Raw genomic sequence first — 24473 nt, 5'->3', positions numbered from 1 at the left:
CTATCCGAGACATTAATGGAAAGAGATTGATTGTGATAGTGGGTACTATCAAGGACTGCTGGTAGTACGAGATGGATAGAGAAAAGGATAAAGTGAGAGAGAACTTGATATGGTTGTGAAAGTCTAACTGAGGTATTTGTTTTATGCTACCAATGTCAGAAGATAGTAAATAGGGTTTAAGTAGAATGGGTAAGACGGGACCTCTGGTCTGAGGCATAGACCAAAGGTCTTGGGAGTGTTTGGGCATGGGCAATCCCATAGATAGCCAGTCTTTATTGATTTTGTGCCATGGTAGCCTGTCGGGTGCACTGATGCTCTGACTACTATCTACTTGTTCGCGTTTAGTGGGGCATTGTCGAATCACTGAACTAAGTGATGTTAAGCTCTAGCTTCACTAAACACTCAAAAAGGGAAAATCTCCATGGAGTATTGAGTCAAAATAATTTTTAAAAATATATTTTCAGTCAAAATCTGCATCTCATTCTCATAAGCATATTACATTATTTGGACTATCACTAATGAAAAGTCTTATCAATTTGTTGTGTGTATTGATAATTGTATGAACTTATTATGCACTTGTCTGATTTGTTTGTGAGACGTGAATGAAATTAAATGTATAACCCCATAAATATTTTTAAACTCAGATATTAGAGATCTCATAATGCAGAAAAGATTGGATGTGCAGTTAGAAGGTCAGATGTAAAATTCCAGAGCATAGGATGGGGGGTTTTATTTTACTAAGTTGTTATAAAATGGTATGTAATATCTAATGACTTTTATTGAATAAAACATATTTTTAGATAAATGCCTTCATTTGTTTAAGTATCTTTTCTACATATTATCAATAATAATATAAATATTAGTAAATATAAATAATTAGTTATAATTCGCATATGTAATCTGGAGAGGGGGTTACACTTTTTACTATGCAATCAAGCTAAAGAACTCCTTACAAGATGACAAGTAAGATTAGTACTCTTTCTATCTATTCTACACCTTGCATAATCAGAATCATAATATTCAACCAGACTTAGAAATACACCTTTTGGAAACCACAATCCTACATCAATAGTTCCTCTCATATATTTCAAAATTCTTTTAATAGCAATCATATGAGGCTTTTTAGAATTTTCTTAAAATCTTGTACACAAGCATATGACAAACATTATATAAGGTCTACTAGTTGTAAGATATAAGAGAGATCTAATGATACCTCTATACTTTGAAGTTTCTATAGTAGTTCTCTTTTCATCTAAATCAAGATAACATGAAGTTGAGATTGGTGTGACAACCTCTTTGCAACTTTTCGTACCAAACATTTTCAATAGTTCATTACAATATTTGGATTGATTTATAAAGATCCCATTCTTGAGTAGCTTAATTTGTAGTCCCAAAAAGAATGTTAACTTATGATGGAATCACACTAAGGCCAAGAAGACCAAGAGTGATATTTTGAAAGAGGCAAGAGGAATGGGTTAGTTTTGAAAATCCTAAGAGGAGTGGACCTACTTTTGGGCCTTAGCTCCTACATTTTTATTAGCATAAAATTTATTCCTATTTTGCCTTTATCTTTAAATTTCCCATTTTCACCCTTGCATTTTGGGTATCTTAGAATAAGATTTATTTTCTTTTGTATTTCCCATTTTACCCTTGTATTATGGGGTATCTTAGTCATAGGATTTATTTAATTAGGGAGCTAGACATATTTTTGGTGGTGTTTGGACCTATTTTTGGACTTAGAAAGGCTTAAGCCCAAGTGGAGGGCAAAGGTTACATGGTCTTATCATGCGCCTAGATGTAGCCTAACTAAACCCAAAGATTCCATCCTTGGGCACCAAGTTGCATCTAGGGTTAATTTGAGTTTCATTTGGTGTGCATTTGGCATTATAAATTTCGGCCAATGCAACCCTAGATGCCTGCTGCTCCTATAAATACCCTAGGCACCACACCTTATAAATACTTTGGATATTGAATATAAAGAGAGCCTTTTGTGCCTTTATATCTTTCCTTAGTCACCCTTGGCTATTTTTGGCCAAACCCTACCATCTCCACCTTGAGAGAAACAATCCTAGAAGTGGCCTTCATCATCATGAAGTGAGCCAACCCTAGAGTACCCTCCTCAAGCACTTCCTCAAATACCTTCTACCCAACCTCCAAACACTTCCATTTCTGCCCCCATTCCTCCATTAAAACATCCCTTGAGGAACTTCGATCCAAAGAGTTCAAGCATCCCTTGCCATTGTTCAACATTCCTTCTTCAATGGAAGCAAGGATGCCATCAACTTATCCATCGTTGACATTTCAAACTCACCCTACACTTAGAAAAATCTTGACACAAAGAAGAATTAGTAGCTCCAAATATTATATCATCAACATAAATTTGAACCAACGTGGTGTCTTTTTTTATTCTTTTTACAATTAAAGTATTATCTACTTTACCTCTTATGTATCCATTATCAAGTAAGACTTTTCTTACCCTATCATATGAAGACCTAGGTGCTTGCTTTAATCCATAAAGTGCCCTTTTGAGTTTGAATACATGATTTAGGAAATTTATAATTAGTGAAACCAAGAGGTTGGTGAACATATACTTCTTCTTGTATAAGACCATTTAATAAAAAACTTTTAACATCCATTTGATAGAGCTTGAAATTCATTATAGATGCATATGCTAACAACAATCTTATTGCTTTTATTCTAGCTACAGGGGAGTGAATCTCATCATAATCTATTCCTTCTCCTTGATTATAACTCTTAGCTACTAGCCTTGTCTTGTTTCTAATAATGACTCCCGATTCATCAACCTTATTTCTAAAAACCCACTTAGTACCTATTATAGGGTAATCATTAGGCAAAGGGAAAAAATCCCACACATCATTCCTTTTGAATTCATTTAATTCCTCTTGCATAACAACCATCCAATGTTCATCTATAATAGTTTCTTCTATAGATTTTGGTTCTATTTGCGATACAAAATCCATTGTATTACAAATGTTCCTAATGGTGTGCCTAGTTGTTACACCTTTTCCAATGTATCCAATAATATTGTCTAATGATAAATCATAGGTACTTTTCCACTCTTTTGGCAAATCTTCACCAGATTTCTCTGTGGTTTTACTAGGTTCACTCTCATTTTTCTTATCTATGGGTTTTGATGGAAAACCATTCTTGAAGGCTGATTGAGGCCGTACTCGGTCAAATAAAAATATTTAAAGGTAATACTAGGAAGTTTTCCTAGGTCCTCTCCCAAGGACCATTTGTCTCTGTCAAAGGTTCAAACACGAAGGGGGGTTTGGTTTAGATTTTTCAGTTTTAAAACACACTAAAACTCAAGGTAACACAACAAGTAAAATAGATTGACTCCTTGTTCGGATTGTAACTCTCTTATCCTTGGTTCACAATGAGATTACTCTATCAACCACTTAATCCTTGTTCCATCCGAGTTAATCAACTAAGCGAAGATTAACTCAAAACCTCCCTACACGAATTAAGCAAATGTATACAACATTGAACCTCTTCACAGATTAAGCAACTGTGGCATTAAGGACAACTCATTAAGCATGAACACCTTAATACAGAGATTTAATGAAGAATGACCAAGTAGAACAGAGATATGCAAAACGTATCCAACCTCAAATAGAGATTACAATCCAGAGCAAGGAGCCAACCCCAAGGGTTCAGCCTTCCATTAAAACGGAAACAGGAACAAAAACATAAACGAAAATGCAAGGAAGAAGAAGAACAAGAAATGAGTAATCTGTATTATTCAAATATAAAGGTTCAATTTTCTACAACCAGAGAAGAGAAGAGAAAACAAAAACGCCCAGAGATGAGCTCCAAAAAAAAGAAAAACGGAAAGGAAAAAGGGGAAAACGTGGTCACATCAAGTCTGCCTAAGTTGGTGGCTGCATGGTCAGCCCTAAGACCTAAAAGAAACCCTAAAATGAAAGTGGGCCTCCTCTGGATGTGTCTGGCCCGAAAATGAATAAAACAAGGTTAACAAAAATGTAAGCATGTTGATGACATGGCGCTAACGTGGCAATGTAGTGCTGACATGGCGTTGACGTGGCACTTTATCTCTTTAAGTCCAAAATAAATATCCAAGCCTAAAAACTTTCCACAATTAACCTGAAAATAATTGATAAACAAAAATTAGATCGAGTGAATAAGAATTAATTAAAATTTGAATTACTAGCCCAATGAAGCCCAAACAGTAAAACTCTACAATTAATAAGCGATTAAGCCCAAATCAACAATTAAAATAAGTATAGAAAGATAAGTAAAGAAGGGAAATAATGATTCATCAAATTCCCCCACACTTAGCTTTTTGCACTCCTGGGCAAAATCATGAAGTAGAGCAATGGATAAATCCAGAACAACAAAGAGAGCCACATGGAGAAGGACAAAAACAAAAACAGCAACACACAAACAACAGAGTTACATAGTCCTCATTGAATCCTGAGAAAGGAGAGGAATAAACAACATGCAACACACAAAGAGCTAAATAAATAAGGTGCCTATGAACATCATCCAAGTATTTCTAAATATGGCAAGAAAATTAGTCAGTTCAAGAGGTGAATCAAAAGCAACAGAAGCTCACCAGATATGCACTGTATCACTGTATCTCTCAAGTGTCTAGGCTACTGTATACTCTCAAAGCACTCATGAAAAACAAGCAACAGATAGACTTGGCAAGCCTCGAGAATCAACACCCAACACACATGCACATAAGGATCAAAAGGTCTTTTTAGGGTTGTAATGAGCCCAAGGACATGGAAGTGGATAATATATGGGATAAGTAACTACAAACCAAAGGAACCAGAGGAGCAATGGGGAATAAGTCAAGAATAAGCATAAGTAGCAAACCCAGAAACCTTTAATGACCTCTACAATAATCAATCCTCTTTCCTTTGCCTCAAACAACTTCTCTTTTTTCGTTTTTATTTTATTTTATTTTATTGTATTTTTTTGTATTTTTTGATTTTTATTTTTAAATTATGAACAGTACACACAAAATTTTGAGATAAGATAAGATAAGATGCGCAGAGAAGTAAAATGTATAGCATGAGGCACCAATTAGCCAATATATATCATCCAATGAAACATACACACATCCCCACACTTATTCAAGAACTTATTCCAAAACAATTCCAAAGCTCAAAAACTCCCTAAGGTTAAGGTAATCATGGTTTTTCACTTAAGGCTTATAATGAGCTTTGAACAAAGAAGGGGATATAGGCTCAGCAGGGGTTATCAGAGGAGTTAATTCAAGGTAGGCTTATTTGGCTAGAGGTTTATCAGAATCAAAATGCCTTAATCCTTTCCAAACATGCATGTGGACCAAGAAATATCAAACAGAGTGATGGAATAACACTAAGGCCGAGAAGACCAAGAGGTGATATACTAAAGGAGGCAAGAGGAATGGGATAGTGAGGCCATTTTTGGACCTTAGCTCCTATGTTTTTTTTAGCATTTATTTTATTTCCTATTTTACCCTTGTATTTTGGGGTATTTTAGTCATAGGATTTATTTTCTTTGTATTTCCTATTTTACCCTTGTATTATGGGGTGCTTTAGATGATTAGGTTTTTAATTTGGGCTAGGGTATTACACTAGAAGGGTGACACATTTTTGGTGAGTTTTGGATCTATTTTTGGTGATAGAAAGGCTTAGGCCCAAGTGGAGGGCAAAGGTTGCATGATCATATCATACACCTTGATGTAGCCAATCTAGACCCATAGATTCCAAACTTGGTCACCAAGTAGCATCTAGGGTTCATTTGGCATGTCATTTGGAGTGCATTTGCCTTGTGAATTTCGGCCATGCACACTCCAAATGCAACCCTAGATGCCTCCCCTCCTATAAATACTCAACACCCCACCACTTGTAAATACTTTTGGAATATATAGATTTTGAGTGAGCATTTTATGCCTCAACATCTCTTCCTTAGTCACTAGGTTGGATTCGTCTAACCCCCTCCTATCTCCACCCTTGGAGAGTAGGAAACCTAGAGTGGCCTCCACCTTCACTTGGAGTGAGCCAACCTTGTGAGCACCAAACACCATACCTTAAACACTTCCGCCTATCATCTCTTTCTCACGCCCATCTTCCATTATTGTCCCATAAACTTTCTTTTATCTACCCCTTGGTGAACCTAGATCAAGGGCAAGGAGTCTCTTTTCAACCACTATCATCATCCATGGAAGGAACTACTCCATCACAGAGTCAAGCCAAGGATATTGTGCAAGCAATCAAGAGGCAAAACACACAAGAAGGAACAAAGAAGGGGTCAAAACCTTACACAGGGTAAATCTGTCACATTCAATTCAACCTCTCAAACCTCATAATCAACTTGCCAAGAAGAGAAAGGCAGGGATTTCAATCCATAGAATATCAAGTAACTCATATCCAAGAGTGAAGCAAGTGCGTACAAACTATCAAAACTCATAATTCAAAGAGAAACATGCAAAACTGTACATAACACCTAAACATAAAAACCTAAACCAAAAATAAAAAATAAATCCTAAGAGCATATAACCAAAAACAATCCCCCCCACACTTAAATCACACATTGTCCCAATGTGGCCCACACATAAGATCAGAGTAATCAGAACAATCAACAGAATTGGACATGTGCAACAAAGAGGGAGAGAGGGAAAGAAGACTCCCTAAGTCATGGTGGTGGTGGGAGAGAAGTAGGGTCAAGCAGAGACATCTCCTCTACAACTACGTTCAACAAGGAAGGATTGCTGAGGAAGGGTTTCCGATAGTGCCTGTTAACCTTGAAGCTCTTGTCTGTGGATTCACTTTTGATCTCAAATGTACCATAAGGAAAAACATTAGTAACAACAAAAGGTCCAATCCACTTAGAACGCAATTTACCACCCATGAGACCAAGCCTTGAATTATACAGTAAAACTTTTTGCCTAACTGTGAAGTCCTTTCTAGCTATCAAACTATCATGGAACTTCTTGGTTTTCTCCTTGTAGAACTTAGAGTTCTCATAGGCTTCCAAGCGGATCTCATCAAGCTCACTCTGTTGCAACTTTCTTTCCTCTCCAGCCTGATCAATAGAGAAGTTGCAAGTCTTTACAGCCTAATAGGCTCGGTGCTCTATCTCCACAGGAAGATGACATGCCTTGCCAAAGACAACTCGATAAGGAGACATCCCTATAGGTGCTTTGTAAGCAGTCATATGTGCCTAAAGAGCATCCTCTAGCCTGCTGCTCCAATCTTTCCTGTTGGGCTGCACAATCTTCTCCAAGATCCTCTTGATCTCCCTATTTGAAATCTCGGCTTGCCCATTAGTTTGGGGGTTATAGGGTGTAGAAATTCTATGAACAAACCCATACTTCTTGAGCAAGGCTTGCATGGATCTGTTACAAAAATGGGTGCCCTGATCACTAACAATAGCTCTAGGTACTCCAAACCCTAGACATTAAAGACCTCACAGAACAACATGGGTTGTTGAGGCATCTACTGTCTCTAAGACAGGGATCCTCCTGCTCTCTAACAGTTCTCATAGGTGCTGCAAATCTTCCATGCATCCTTGAAGATGGTGCGCTAGTAAAAACCACAATCAAGCACCTTACGAGCTATCCTATGAATGCCAAGATGACCACCAGGTGCAGAAGAATGATAGAAGTGCAGGACCGAATCAATCTCGTGGTCTGCCAAGCATCTCCTGATTACCTGATCACTGCACAACTTTCACAAATAGGGGTCATGCCAAACATAATGTTTAGCATCGCTCTTAAATTTATCAATTTTAGCTTTAGATGCCAAAGGAGGAAAAACAGAAGCAACTAAATAATTTACGATGTTTGCAAACCAAGGGGTGGGGGAAGGAACAAAAAAAGTTAACAAATGTTCATCAGGAAAATCATCCTGAATGGGCAAAGTGTCCTTATCCTCAGCTCTCCCAATCTTGTTGAGATGGTCTTCCACCAAGTTTTGTGCTCCGCTCTTGAAGCCAAAGCATCCATCTGATCAGCCTAGGTTTTGAGTTAGCCTTCTTCAACAAGTACTTTAGAGCTGCATGATCTGTAAAAACAACGACACAAGAACCAAGCAAATATGATCAAAATTTATCAAGTGCAAAAATATTAGCTAAAAGTCCCTTTTCCATGGTCGTGTAATTTGCTTGAGCAGCATCTAATGTCTTGGAAGCGTAGTATATCACCCTAGGCAATCTTTCAACCCTCTATGCTAAGACAGCCCCCAGTGCATAATTTGAAGCATCGCACATCAGCTTAAAGGGAATTGTCCAGTCTGGTGCCTGAATGATAAGAGTGGTGGTCAAGGCTCTCTTGAGGCATTCAAATGCCTCTTTGCACCTGTCATCAAAATTAAACTCAATATCCTTTTGCAGCAAGCTGGATAGTGGAAGCGCTTTCTTGCTGAAGTCCTTAATGAAGCGCCTGTAGAAACCTGCATGTCCAAGAAAAGGTTGCACCTCTCGCACGCAAGAGGGGTAAGGCAATTGTGCAATAACAGATATCTTTGCAGGGTCTACCTCAATGCCCCTACTAGAAATGATATGCCCTAAAACAATACCCTGCTCTACCATGAAATGACATTTCTCAAAATTAAGAACAAGGTTAGTGTCAATGCATCTATTCAGAACTCTATCCAAACTATCCAAACAAGTGTCAAAAGATGATCCATAAACAGTAATATCGTCCATAAACACCTCTATGCAATTTTCAAGAAAATCGCTAAAAATACTGAGCATACACCGTTGGAATGTGCCAGGGGCATTGCATAGGCCAAAAGAAATCCTCCTATAGGAAAAAGTACCAAAAAGGCAGGTGAATGTGGTCTTTTCCTGACCCTCAAGAGCAATATGAATCTAAAAATAACTAGAGAAACCATCGAGAAAACAGTAATGAGAATTACGTACCAGACGCTCGAGCATCTGATCAATGAAGGGCAGAGGAAAATGATCCTTCCTTGTTGCTTGGTTGAGCCTTCGGTAGTCAATACAGACTCTCCAACTGTTTTGCACTCTGGTGGGTATGAGCTCATCCTTCTCATTCTTAACAACAGTGAGCCTTGTCTTCTTAGGGACCACCTGGACTGGGCTCACCCACTGACTATCTAAAATAGGATAGATGATCCCAGCCTGTAGAATCTTGGTCACCTCTTTCTTTACAGCGTCCAAAATCATCGGGTTAAGTCTCCTTTGAGGTCGTCTCACTGGTTTAGCTCCATCGTCCAATAGTATCCTATGCATGCACGTGGATGGGCTAATGCCAAGAATGTCTTCCAGGGTCCAACCAATTCCCTTCTCGTGCTTCCGGAGCACATGCAACAACCTCTCTTCTTGATCAGCATCAAGGGAGGTGGATATGATCACAGGGAATCTTTGATCGTCATCCAAGTAAGCATACTTGAGGTTCTCTGGAAGAGTCTTCAAATCTGGTGTGGGCGCTGGCTGAACATCAGAAGGAACCAAAGAAAGGAGAAAGGGTTCCATAACCTGTACCTCAACCTACAAGTCAGATTCTTTTGTACTTCTTGCAACATGGGTAATGCATTCTGACTCTATAAAATCAAGACCAAAAGGTACAACACCTAAAGTATCAAATTCATATGCCTCATGACAATCAATTTTAGATTCAGACTCATATTCAGATTCAGATTCTGACTCAATGCATGGAAGGCAGCTATATAGATCAAATAAAAATGAATGTTTCTTAGCATGAGAAGAATCAAAATAATGAATGGGCTCATCAACTAAATCATCAATCAATTCAACACAAAAAATATAATGAGCTTCAGAAAGAAATTTCATGGCATCCAAAATAATAAAATGAACAATAATATCACCAAATTCCATAGACAAGGTACCAACATAAACATCAATCTTGGTCCGGGATATTTTCAAAAATGGTTTACCCAAAATGATGGGGCAGAACCATGGGAGAATCCCTCTTCCATATCAAGAACATAAAAATCTGCAGGAAAAATAAGTTCACCAACCCGAACCAAGACATCTTCTACAAAACCTGTAGGGTGGGCAACACTCCTATTGGCCAACTAAATGACCACACCTGTAGGTTGCAAAGGTTCAAGAGACAAAGAATTAAGATAGACAGAGGCATGACATTAATTGAAGCTCCTAGATCAAGCATGGCATTTTCAAATTTACTTTTACCAATAATGCAAGGTATACAGAATGTACCTGGGTCCTTACATTTTTCAGGAATATGTGGAACAGATTTACCTATGAGAGCTGAGACATTTCTGCCCATGCTGATTCGTTCATTGCCCTTCAACTTCCTCATGTGGGTGCACAACTCCTTCAAGAACTTGGCATATCTGGGAATTCGCTTGATGGCATCCAGTAGAGGTATGTTCACCTCCACCTTCCTGAAGGTCTCCAATATCTCCTTATCCACCTCTTCCATCTTTTTTCATGGAATTAATTTTGGTGGAAATAGAAGAGGGATAAGAGGCTGTAAGTTGCCACTGTGTGCACTGGAAGAAGGTCCACCTGAATTTGAATTTCTGCTACCACCTGCAGGAACCTCAAGTGTAGGCTCAATTGTAGGTACAGGTATTGTTGTTGGTGTCGGTGCCGGTATTGGTGCGTCAATCTATTTGCCAGACCTCAAGGTGATGACACTCACATTCTTTGGATTTTGCATAGTATGTGAAGGAAACTTATCTAAATTTTGAGACAGTGCCTGATTGAGTTGAGTAGCCATCTGCTGGAATTGCATGTTTTGAATGGACATCTACCTCACCAACTCCTCTAATGAAGGCTCAGAAGAAGTAGAAGGTTGAGCTGGTAGAGGTGTAGATGCAGTGGGAGGTCTCTATTAAGGAGGCTGATATGAAGAACTTGAGGGTTGGTTCTGAAAAGGTGCTTGATTTTGCTGCTGTTGAGAGTTTCCCCACCTCAAGTTGGGATGATTCCTCCAACTAAGATTGTATCTATTGGAGGGCAGATCATAATTCTGTTGTTGCTGGTGTGGAGGTCTATTATTGTAAATGTTGGCAGCATATGCTTAGGGCACCTTAGGACCTGTAGAAGAGTCTTGCAAGAAGGGACAAGCATCTGTTGGATGATTAATTGAAGTACAGATGCCACAGACCCTTGCTACAGATGCAAATTTTTGATTTGCAGCAAGTTGAGTCACCAGGTTGACCAATGCATCAAGTTTACATTCTAGCTTTTTATCTGCATCAGTGGCCACATCATGAACTCCTCTAATGATAATTGCATTTTCGTTTCTAGTACTAAATTGTTGAGAGTTTGAGGCCATCTTTTCTATCAAGTTCTTGGCTTCAACTAGGGTCATGTCACCAAGTGCTCCACCACTTGCAACATCTATCATACTCATTTCCATGTTATTCAGTCCCTCATAGAAATATTGCAGTAACAACTGCTCAGAAATCTGGTGATGAGGATAACTTGCACACAATTTCTTGAATCTACCCCAGTACTCATACAAGCTCTCTCCACCAAGTTTCCTGATCCCTGATATATCTTTTCTAATTGCAGTAGTCCTCGAGGTAGGGAAGAATTTCTCCAGAAACATTCTTTTAAGATCATCCCAGCTAGTGATGGACTTGGGAGCTAAATAATACAACCAATCTTTAGCAACTCCCTCCAATGAGTGTGGAAATGCCTTCAAGTAAATGTGGTCCTCTTGAAAATCAGGAGGCTTCAAGGAAGAACAAACAATATGGAACTCCTTCAGATGTTTATGTGGATCCTCACCTGCATGACCATGAAACTTGGGCAACAAATGGATTAGTCCAGTTTAAGCACAAAAGGAACATCCTCTTCAAGATATTGAATGCATAAACTCTCATATGTGAAATCAGGTGTAGCCATCTCCCTAAGAGTCCTCTCAAGGGGTCCATTATAAGGTTGTTCACCCATGTTTTCTGTTTGAACTGAAACAAACTCAGATGCAACACTTACACTATGACTATCACTATGACTATTACTATCTAAAGATGGAATGATATGCTCTCTAATTAGTCTATGGAATGTCCTATCAATCTCAGGATCAAATGGATGCAAGGAACCTGGGTTGCTCCTAGTCATGCACTACATGCAACACATGCATCAAGACACGTGAACAATATGGGTAAAATGGGAATTTCCATGACAAATCAGAAAACATAAAAAACAATGCACCAATATCATCCTAAAATCATTAGAAACTTTCACAAAAAATTTGAGAGCAAAATTCAAAGCCTAACTATATGAACCACCTATGAAATGTTTGGAAAAATAGGTAAATAAAACTTCAAAATTAGAAAAAAAAAATAGTAAACGACCTTTTTTTGAAAATCTAGCTGGGGCCAGATGGAGTGGTTGTCTGGGTTTGATAGATCTCATTTTCTACACAATTTGAAAAAAAAAAAACTTTTCCAATTTTGTTAACCAGAGCAAAAGTTATGGCCGTTTGAAGTTTTGCAAAAATCTAGGCTCACAAATTTTTGTTTCTCCAAATATGGACCACCTTGAGGGCCCCTGATATTTTTCACACGAAATATGGGTTGAAAGAAGTTACCAAACAAAATTTGAGGCAAAAATAACAAGTCTAGCTATCAAAACCAAAAATCACAATTAATTGGAAAATTATGGCACTATTTAGCACTATTCACCGCCACATGAAATGCAATAATTTCAAACCTCTTCCCACAATTTTTGAAATCGAACAGAGGAGTAGTAGGGAGAGAAAATAGAGTATGCCTAATTGAAATAGAGTATGCACGAGTTGAAAACAGAGTATACCATACAATATACAACTCAGATTTCGAATTTATTGTTCCATTGGATTACTATTCCATTGCTTCTCTTAGTTGCATGAATAGCACGAATTCTTAAATTGGCTTACTTGCTACACCTGGGGGGGCTAATAACAAACATAAATACACAACATAACATGTAGTGGGACACAAAAACACAAACACACAATTAATACACCAACTGGTTTACAAAACTGATACACACAACTCATACACTAAGACACTACACCAAAAACACACATAACATAACAGAGACTCTAAAACACTACACTATTAACAAAAACACAAAACACACAATATAACATGTTAAACAACAAAACCAAAGAACACACACCCTTTGACAGGAACCGATGGTCCCCAGCAACGACGTCAAATTTGATCGAGGTCGTACGTGGTCAAGTAAAAATAGTTAAATGTAATACTAGAAAGCTTTCCTAGGCCATCTCCCAAGAACCATTTGTCTCTGTCAAAGGTTCAAACACGAAGGGGGGTTTGGTTCAGGTTTTTCATTTTAAAAACACACTAAAACGCAAGGTAACACAGCAAGTAAAATAGATTGACTCCTTGTTCGGATTGTAACTCTCTTATCCTTGGTTCACAATGAGATTACTATGTCAACCACTTAATCCTTATTCCATCCAAGTTAACCAACTAAGCGAAGATTAACTCAAGACTTCCCTACACGAATTAAGCAAACGTATACAACATTGAACCTCTTCACAGATTAAGCAACTGTGGCATTAAGGACAACTCATTAAGCATGAACACCTTAATACAGAGATTTAATGAAGAATGAAAAATTAGAATAGAGATATGCAAAATGTATCCAACCTCAAATAGAGATTACAATCCAGAGCAAGGAGCCAACCCCAAGGGTTCAGCCTTCCATTAAAATGAAAACAGGAACAAAAACATAAACAAAAATGCAAGGAAGAAGAAGAACAAGAAATGAGTAATCTGTATTATTCAAATATAAAGGTTCAATTTTCTACAACCAGAGAAGAGAAGAGAAGAGAAAACAAAAAAGCCCAAAGATGAGCTCCAAAAAAAAAAAGAAAAACGTAAAGGAAAAAGGGGAAAACGTGGTCACATCAAGTCTGCCCAAGTTGGTGGCTGCATGGTCAGCCCTAAGACCTAAAAGAAACCCTAAAATGAGAGTGGGCCTCCTCTGGATGTGTCTGGCCCGAACATGAATAAAACAAGGTTAACAAAAATGTAAGCATGTTGCTGACATGGCATTGACGTGGCAATGTAGTGTTGACATGGCGCTGACGTGGCACTTTATCTCTTGAAGTCCAAAATTAATATACAAGCCCAAAAACGCTCCACATTTAACCTGAAAATAATTGATAAACAAAAATTAGACCGAGTGAATCAGAATTAATTAAAATTTGAATTATTGGCCCAATGAAGCCCAAACAGTAAAACTGTACAATTAATAAGCGATTAAGCCCAAATCAAAAATTAAAATAAGTATAGAAAGATAAGTAAATAAGGGCAAATAATGATTCATCAAAGGCTATAAGACCTTTGCCAAGAGCAATGTCAAGAAGAATGCAAGAAGAGTGAGCTTAAGGTGAAGGTAGAATGCTTAAGCTTTTATTGAGCTATAGGCTTATTTCATAGTTCATTCTTCTTTTCGTTCCTTTTCCTTGTAAATATTTTCCTTTATTTTGACCTTGTATTTTGGGTCAAGTAGTATAGGTAATTTTATCCTTGTATTGTTTTTAATTAAGGGTGTAATTAGTAGACTAGGGGAGGTGTAACTAACTAAGTCTTGTTAGACTTATTTGAGCATGGATGACTCAAAACTTTTTATGGTCCATAGGTTTAGACGTCTACTTGCTCATGAAGGTGGTTTAGGACATCCAAACCATGCTAAGCTTGCCATCCAAGCTATAAATTAAGTCACATGGCTTTAATAGTGACATCTCAACAACCTGTTAAAAGTAATCATTAGTTTAATAGTTGTAATAATTAGCTTAGATAGTTGGAGTTAACTTAAGCTAACCTAGGTTATTCTTAAACTAGGATTAGCTTATGATGGAAACTTGCTTTGGAACCGGATTGATGTTGATTCCTCTTCAAGCTTCTCCCTAGACCTTTGGCTCCTTGGTTCTCCTTAAGCTTCTCCAAAGCTTCCAATGGAGGAAGAAACTTTGTATTTTACCTTCAATGGTGAAGAACACTTTCAAGTGGTGCCACTCCTTGGAGGAAGATTAGCCACTTCAAATCTCACCACAATCTTGTATGAAGAGGATAAGAGAAATGGATTAAAATCAAAGAGGTTGAGACTTTTGAAAGAGAGAAAATCTAAACAATTTTTGGAATTCTCTAAATATATGATTCAAAATTGTTTACAAAGTGAAAGAAAGGACTTATATAGTGAGGGAGTAGCTTGTGGTGTAAGCTAGACTAACTATGGTTCAAGGAGAACCATGGTTAGCCTTCTTCCACTCAAGCTAACCGGTCTAGTTATATAGGAGGCTTGTGGAATAAGCTTCTAACTTAGAATCTTGTGGAGCAAGCTAAGTTAGAAGCTTGTAGCACAAGCTATCCAAGTGTGTAGAAGAAGCCAAGCAATTTCAGCCAAGGAGATGAGCTAGTTGGCCAAGGGTGGTTTCCTTCACTTAGTCCAATACAAAACTCTTGGAATTGGTTTAGTTAGGTTCACCAAATGATGGTGAAACCTAGCTAAATCAATTCCTTGAAAAAAAAAATGGAGGAAAACAAGCCCAATATGTAAAATTTAGCCTAAGCCTACCTTTGGCCCATTTACTAGTTACACTTACATACCTTACTATTTGTCACCCCACTTCTACTACTAAAAATATAAAAATCAATGACCCTTAATACAAGGTCAAATGGAGAAAATTCTCCAAGGAACATACCCTAAAATCCCAAAGGGATATTCTATAAGAAAAGAAAGAAAGTGCCTCACAAATACAAAGGCAAAATAAACCTATACAAGTAACTACTACGTACAAGTATCTTACAAGGTATATACAACGAAAACTAAGGGACTAAAAAGAGGAATCATACTCAATGCACATGAAGAGCATAGGTCTAATAAACACCTCCTTTATAGAAGCCTCTTTTAGCCTCCTAACCATGGACCTAGTTAAAGGCGCAAAGGTCTTCAACTGTGAGCTCTCCTATGGATCAACCTTCACCCTTCTTGGTCTTAACTCTTCCAAAGGGATCCTTAGGGATTAGATTTCCATTATCTTAGCTTGCTTCATAAGCTTCTAGACAACTAACTAGACTTGTAGAACTTAACTAGAGTTATTTAGCTTAAGTACAAGATATCTAACTATGGTTACATTTAACCATGGTTAATCTAGCTTGCACCATAATCCAACTAAACTATTTTGTGATAGTTTTATGATATATACATGACTTTGTGATAGTTTTGAGTAATATACATGATTTTCATGAATTTCCTTTCCAAAAACTTTCCTAAAGCTTGTTTCTCTCTTTGAAATTCTTCATTTTCTCTTATCCTCTTTTGCGTGTAGTGAGAATTTGAAGAGACTTATCAGTACTCTTCAAGATTGTGGCATCACCTAAGAGAGATCCTACCTTCTCTTATGTGTTTAAAATGGCTTCTAACATCAATGAAATCCATTGAAGGAGCTTGAAAGAGTCCAAGAAGTGAAAGATTCGTCCAAGAAGCTTGAAGGAGAAACTACATCAATCTAGTCTCTTCTAAAGTTTCCATCATTTGGTATCTAGAGCAAGGCCTTCTTGGTAATCATTTTCCATATCTTCTTTAAGTCTTTTGATTTGGTTAATATGTTTCTTTCTTGATTGTATTGTTTTTGTATGGATTAGAGTTGTTCTTGTGTCACATATATAAACCTATACAATAATTCACTTTGTCTTATAGTTTTCTATTCATGCATCTATTTATATGAATCAATCTCCATTGTGTGCTTTAGGTATTCTATGAACTAACATTTTATTTTTAGGCCTTGCTTATAACTTGATTGAGTCTATTAATTTTTTGTGCAAAAGAAATTCTAACACAAAAGTGTATGATTAAGTGTTTTTTCAATTTTCCATTCCATGTAGTTTTGTCTAGTTGTCATGTTTAGTCCTTATATGTCATTACTTTCATTGTGTGTCTTTTTCTTTTTAATCTTTGAATATTAATCTCTGTTTTAGTGTCATAAATATCATTGGCTGCACCTAATACAAATTTTAGAAGTGCTCATCATATGAATCCTTTGCATGTTACTACATCTAGCATGTTTTAATGTCATATTTTTGTGAACTTCATTTGCTAATTCTTACTTCGCAATTTAAGGCCAGAAATCCCTTCATTCTTTTATTCTTTAATTGAATATTAAAACCAAAATATAAAATGTGAAATAAATAATAAAATAAGTGTATAAAACCTAGAGAAAACTATTCTTAAATGTCTTTAAAACTTCTTTAGTACACTCACACTTTCTATAGTATTTTCTCCACCACTACTAAGCCATTTGTTCCTATTTTTATCCTTTATTTTTAGTACTCACATTCAGATTAAAAAAAAAACAAAAGAAAGAGCCAAGAAGGCAACCAAAGAAAAAAAAAACAAAAGCATACAAAAAGTTTGTGAAAAGTGAGAGAAAACAATACAAATTTTAGAGCACTTGGCATTATATTTTTGAAACTTATTTCTTGACTTTACTTTGTTTTTAGTGGCTGGACATACATTTTAATTTTTGAAATTAATTGCATAAATTTTTGTTTTATTTTGTAATCAATTCTAAAGCCATTTTTAGGACCTTTCCTTTGAAAACTAGTGTTGAAATTGTCCTTTATTTTCTTGCTTTGTGTCTTTTAATATTCTTTAAGTTTGTCACATCTCTCCCTACTCGAGTTTATCCTTTCTTAATTGTTCTTTTTCAGTTTTGTTTGTTAGCTTCTAGTCTATTTTGGTGTGTTGTGAATTCTTGTGGTGTAGGTACAATTTCAAGGATTCACCACTTGAAAGATTTGGATAATTTGAGATGTATTGGAACAACTTCAAAGGGGGAAGAAACTTGGAGAGATTGAGGCACATACAAACTTGAGAGAAACACCTTATTGAGGCTAACTTGGGTTTTCATTTTGTAGGGAAAATTTTGAAGGAAGGAGACTAGCAATAGAATTAGAGGCAAAGTTTTTCCATTGGAAACAAATTTGTCACAAAATCCGTCTCTAAATCGTTTGAACTATATTACATTTGTAATTCATTTGTGTTTCATTTAGTTTCATTATGGATTAATTTCTTTTCCACTTAATTGTTTTCTTAAGCTTGTATTTGACCTTTAGGATTGTTTTGGGAAGCCTTTAGTGATCTCCCATCTCTCCTAAGTATTATGAATGAAACTTAATATTCGTTAGTACTTGTGGAAGTGTCCTAAGGGACTCTAAGTGTCACTTAGGATTCCACTAGGGACATGTCTAGTTTACTAGCTTTATAGGTCATTTAGTACTTGTGAAAGTATTTTAAGGGGCTCTATGTGTCACTTAGACTTTCACCTTAGGGAAAAGTGACTAGTATAAATTTTAAGTGTGCACACACACACACACTTGAAATGTTCTTTGTGAAAATCTTTTATTACTCCATTTTTGTGAAATAATTTCACATTTTTGTGAAAAACTTTCTTCAACAAAAATGAGTGATCATTATTCTCATCATAGTGGTATGCATGATAAAAATTCCCATAGTAGTAGGAAGAGTACTAATGAAGAGCTTAAGGAACTAAAATAATATCTTACTTCTTAAGATTCAAAGTGTGAAAGCTATTTACAAAGTTTTCAGATCCAGATAATCGATTATTTTAAAGGATAATTGATTATTTTGTTCTTCATGATTTCTGGAAACCACTCAAGAACAAAATAATCGATTATTTTGTAGGATAATCGATTATTCCAGAGAGTACTTCCTGGAATAATCGATTATTTCACAGATAATTAATTATTTCAGCAAAGCTCTTTTCACCTGTTGCTGGAATAATCAATTACATTTAATAATAATCGATTATTTTGAGTTAACTTTCAAAAACTCAATTTTATACTTCAAAAATCTTTCCAAGTATTTTAAATCATCATCACACTCACTCATAGTCAATATAGATTAAGATTAACTCATGCGCAAAGCATACACATACAAAATAAACTAACCAAAGTAATACAACACATAAGAACTCATGAGCTACTCCTATTACACATCGTGATATTCATATCTTTCTTTCTTGGTTGGTTTGTGTCCTTGGTCAACTTCAACTCCTTTCTTATCATCAAACCTCTCAGAATCCAGGGCTGAGTTGATTCATTACCCATGAATCTCAACACTAATTATATTACTAAACAAATACTAACATTACATTCTAAAAGTAAAGAGAAAATATTGTGCAAGGTCTCAACTTTTCAATGCATTTTTTAGTCACTTAACGTTCGAACTGCCTTTGCTCACAACAAAGAAGTTATATAAATTTCTCTTATCTTTTCGGGACATTAAGAACGCCCAAATCCAATGTCAAGAGCTCTAAATATGACCTGTACAAGAATAAAGTGTAAAAGTAGGTCAAGTTGTAAAAATTAATAAGAATTTACAATCATTACTAGCCAAACTCATAATACAAATCACATATTATATATAAATTATTCACATTATTCGATGTCAAAACATCCCAAATTAATGCATTAAAATATACGTCTAAAATGCATTATCACTAACTATAGACACCCAATTTCATTTGGGACATCCAAACAAAGCAAGAGACTAATAAAAAGAAGACAGGAGGACCATAAGGGCTCAATGTGACATTAGAATGGACCAAAACAACATCAGGAGGGCTAGAAGCTCAAAAAGGTTGAATTAGGAACTTAGAACAGGTCGTTCAAAACTACAAAAAATGCTTAGAAACCCTAGGTCAAAACGGGCCTTTTCCAATCTAGAACGGACCATTTTGACCGAGGTTGTTATGTGCAAAATAGTAATTTGGAACGGGTCATTTCGATTTTAAAATGGGCCATTCCAAATTCAAAATTTTTCCATAATAAACCAATTTGGAATGAACCGTTCCACTGATCAAAATGGGCATTCCAATTGGTTTTGACGCCTATAAATAGATGCCTTGTGCACAATGCAAAAGGAGGGGGATTTTTACCGAAGATTAGATCAAAGATTCAGAGAAGAGTTGGTATTTTCATCATTTTTAATTCCTAAACACTTCTCTTCCCTATCTCTTGTATTTCTTAAGCGTTGTGAGGACATTTGTAGTGTGAAAAGGTTGCCAAAAAGTGTCTAGATCCCACATTTGAAGAGAATTCTAAAAATCTTGGTCCAGAGGTATTATTATCTATTTGATCTCTTTATCACTGCTTTATCTAAATAATCACTATAAACAAATAACAATCATGTAGACATACTATTCTAAACATTTAGCAGTTTAAATCTCTCGTTATTCCAAGAAATTATAATGTAAAATAACATGTAAATAACCAAAAAAAAGGGAATAAAATTTTTAAACTATTATCCATTATTATGCTAATTTCATCATATGGTACCAATTTAGGGCGTCGTAAGGTGTTTAATACCTTCGTTACACGTAATCGACCCCCGAGCCCAATTTTGGCTTTGAAGGCCATAATTGACTTTTCAAAAATCTTTTCTTTTTCCGATGTTTTGAGTAAAATATCGGTGACAACTCCTTCAAACCTTTTCAAAAACCATTAATTAGGGATTAGTCTGGTTTCTGGACATTACCTAACCGATGAGATTTTCAAAATGGAGGTCTAAACCATCTATGGGTAAGGTCAAAATTTTTCGAGTTCCGACAGATGGTGATCTCTGTTGATGAAGCTTTAAGAGGGTCAGGCTCAATAAATGATGGAATTAGCAAAATAAAAATAATAGTTCAAATATCTTTTCCCCTTTACTTTGTTTATCTTATATGTAAATATTTACTTGTTTGGCTTTGATATCTGTATGTTTGTTTAAATTCTGCACCTGTTTGAAATAAACAACTATACACAAACCCTTGCACACAACAGTTCCCTCTACACCCGAGGGTATGAGCGTATAAACCATAGGGAGTGGTTTACATATAACCGACCCAAGAATGGCCTTGAGCATGCAGGTCTTGTCAAAAATCACACTCAAGGTAATAACCGGTTACTCTAGCTCGATATACTATGTCAGACCTTAGAGTCTGCGAGATGATGGCGACAGAGGTACTGGGTCCCAATAATGGGAGAACCTTGGGAGCCTTTAAAGACTAAGTGAGGACAATTAGAACCTTTTTATACAAAGCACTTTCTTTGACAGAGACCTCATACCATGGATTTGTATGCGAGTGCTCGTGGATGTGCTTTGTGTGAGCATATGTTTATTGCATTCATTGTGTGTTTCGTTTGTTTCAAACATATAAGGATTATAGGTAAGTAAATGGATACTAATAAAAACTAACACCCTTTTACATGCTCTAATATTATCATAAACACCATATGGATTAGTTGATTTCAAAAAATAATAATAAGCAGAAAAAAAAAGTCATGCATCATAACCCTTAGCTAACTAAAACATGATAACACTTAGGCAGAGAATCACATGTCATGCATTCCTTTTAGGGTAGTGATTAATAAACATTCATTTTTAGACATGGAAGGCATAGATAGTAACATGCATGGACCATTAAGGAAGGTGAACATTCTGAACTATGCAATGCCAAGGGTCAATAGTTTATGTATCTTAATGCCAAGAGAGGTCAAGGCAGATTTTGAAAAACATTGTGGGAGGATCCTTAACCTACTGAAGATATATGTTGACACCGCCTTCATGAGAGCTTTGGTGCATTTCTAGAAGTCGAAACTTCGTTGTTTTCAGTTCCCACACTTTGACATAGTGCCCACCATAGAGGAATAAGATCTAATGATTAGGTGACCCAAATCTGAAGGGGTCTATGCCATCAGGGAGGGATGTATCTCCATAGATAAGGTAGTTGAATTAATCAGGCTACCCCCTCATCTATCCACTCTAGAGGGAAATGGGACAATCAATGGATAAAAGCTTTCTATGCTTGAACGATACCTTTCCTTTCTAGCTGATCAAGAGGATTGGATGAAATTCAATAAGACCCTCACCTTAATCATATTCGGGACAATCCTTTTCCCTTTTCATGAGAAGATGATAGACCACACTGCAATCAACACCTTCTTCGCTTGGGATACACATTTGAAGAACCTTATGCATGCCATTCTTGCCAACACCATGATTATTATTGACTTTTGTAATCAGAAGTCAGGGAAATAGATGAGATGGTGCAGCCCTCTACTTTATATATGGGCATATACTCATTTTTGCGCCAAGGGACACATGGGAAGGCTACCCGGTTGTCGCAACGCGAAAATTTCCGATCTTGCGACTAATGGTTTAGACATCCTTTTAAAAGTCTCATCAATTAAGGAATGTCCGGACACCAGACTAATCCTTAATTAATGGTTTTGAAAAATGAGTTCATGGAGTCGTCACCAATGTTTTACTCAAAACATTGGAAAAAGAAAAAGTTTTTAAAAAATCCAATAATGGCCTTGATAACTAGAATTGGGTTCGGGGGTCGGTTACGTATAAGGAAGGTATTAAGCACCCCTACAACGCCCTTAATTAGTACCCTATGGTGAAGTTAACATTATAAATGATAATAATATAAATATTAAATCCCTTTTTATTAATATTTATTTACATGCTTGAAATTTAAATTATACAATTAACCCTAAAATGTCTACATGATTATTTTTATTATAACAATATTAATTATAGATAAGAAATAAAAAAAAAAAAAAAAAAGATTAATGAAATACCTCTTGAATGAGCTCTATTATCTTCAAAACAGGAAGATTTTAGGTGTTTTGTGGCAACCTTTCACACTACAATGCCTCACAAAATCTCAAGAAATACAAAAAAGAGGGGGAGAGAGAAAAGAGAGAAATTTTGTATTCTAAGGAGTCTGGACGAAATTTTAGAGTCCTGAGAAATGAGCCCAAGCTGTCTATTTATAGACTTCAGAAAAGGTCCAGAACGGCCCGTTCCAAAATCGGAACGGCCCGTTCTGGATATTGCCATTCTGTGTTAATTTTGTAACTGGAACGGGCTGTTCTGAAATTGGAACAGCCCGTTCCAAGGATAAAATTAACACATCCTTTGGTAGACTGGAACGGCCGTTCCAAAGAAATGTTTTTAGGCCCTTTTTCTTAACTTGGAATGGCCCGTTCCAGTTTGGGAACGGCCCGTTCCAGTAAAGGTTTTAACCCACTTTTTATAAGCTTGGAACAGCCCGTTCCGATCTTGGAACGGCCCGTTCCAATTTAGGAACGGCCCGTTCCAATTTAGGGTTTTTGGCCCTTTTAGAAACTTGGAACGGCCTGTTCCAAATTGGGAACGGCCCGTTCCAATTTTGGAACAGCCCGTTCCAGTCTTCTAAAATCAGCTTGTTTGGGCTTTTGGGCCTTCTAAAGTCCTGTCTTGTTGTTTGCATGCTTCGGGAGCTCCTTCCCTCCATAACAGAGGTCCATTTCCTTGTTTGTATGCCCCTGGATGAAATTGGGTGTCTACACCGGTCCATTGAGAAACTTTCCTAGAATTCTCATATTGAGGAAATATGCTATGGCATGGAAAGCTGAATTGGAAGATTGCACCGAAGACTCCTTCACATGGATGTGTCCATGATTTCGACCAAGTCGAGTACTAATCCGATATGGAAAATTCCCTAACCTATCCTTGATGGGATTAAAAGGATGTATAGCCTACTCTCTGACACTGATATTAAGACAGCTCGGTAGGACACAGACCTTGCTGAATCCATAAGGTCTCGGAGGAATATGTTTCTTTTACACCTCCAAGCAACAACAACTAATAGATTCCATCAAGGAAACTTGGAACAAGCCACTATATTTCAGAGACAACAAACTTGGTAGACCCTAGATAGCTTCTTTAGAAGATTACCACCAATGGAGAAATGAAATAAGAGTCATAGGTGCAACCAAATCGACAAACTAGAACAAGCAGCAAAAAGTCGATGCCTTGACTAAGGATGGTATGGAAGCCCATGTAAAAGCCTTGGAAGAAAAAGATAAGGAATCCAAACTCAACATCTACAAAGGTAATGCAACAAGAAACACATGGAGATCGAGTGATTGAAAGATGAATGTGCCAATGGAAATACACAACCATTGAAGACTCCAAAAGTTGATTCAAACAATAAATTTCGAAAGCCTTATGAAAGGTAGCACAACTCAAAGTCAAAATCCATGAACAGACACAAGAAGTAGAATAGGCACAAAAGGAATTATTTATGGCCCGATCTGAGGTCCAGGTTTGGTAAGAACGAGCTGCCACCATTTTTTACTTTCGACAAAAGGAGGGAAAAGGGCTCAAGAAGCTTAAAGAAGTCACCCACCAAAGAGACCAAGCTTTAGAAGAAGTTCAAGAGCTGAAAATGATGATGAGATACCATCAAGAGAAGGCCAAAGACGCACAATCGATTTGTGACAACATGAGCAAGGTAGTTCACAAATAAGCGGAGGCAATGAGAAGACATGTTCTAAAAGCTGAAGATGACTTGCCTATGTATGAGCCAAACATAAGTTTCTTTAGACTTCTATGATATTGTCAAAGTGTACTGAAAATTCTTGTATAGGAATGATCGCTAAACAAGAAAATCA

At 36.7% G+C, this 24473-nt stretch overlaps 1 protein-coding gene across 6 annotated transcripts in view; it reads left to right on the top strand.

Moving 5' to 3' along the window:
* Positions 1-19197, top strand: part of LOC109807938 (uncharacterized) — a 34802-nt gene extending 15605 nt beyond the window's left edge. For 3 of the 6 annotated variants that reach the window (XR_014433022.1, XR_014433021.1, XR_014433017.1), the window contains one exon: positions 16292-17360. The gene's annotated coding sequence lies outside the window, so the exon portion shown is untranslated. Of the gene's footprint in view, positions 1-644; positions 14627-16291; positions 17361-17727 lie in introns of those variants that run through there. The other 3 variants (XR_014433019.1, XR_014433018.1, XR_014433020.1) reach the window with 3 other exon arrangements.
* Positions 19198-24473: the final 5276 nt, after the last annotated feature.

This window comes from Cajanus cajan, chromosome 4, assembly GCF_000230855.2.
Source record: "Cajanus cajan strain Asha chromosome 4, NIPB_CcT2T_4, whole genome shotgun sequence".
In the NCBI taxonomy this organism is placed as follows: domain Eukaryota; kingdom Viridiplantae; phylum Streptophyta; class Magnoliopsida; order Fabales; family Fabaceae; genus Cajanus; species Cajanus cajan.
This window is presented reverse-complemented; position numbering and strand designations above follow the sequence as displayed.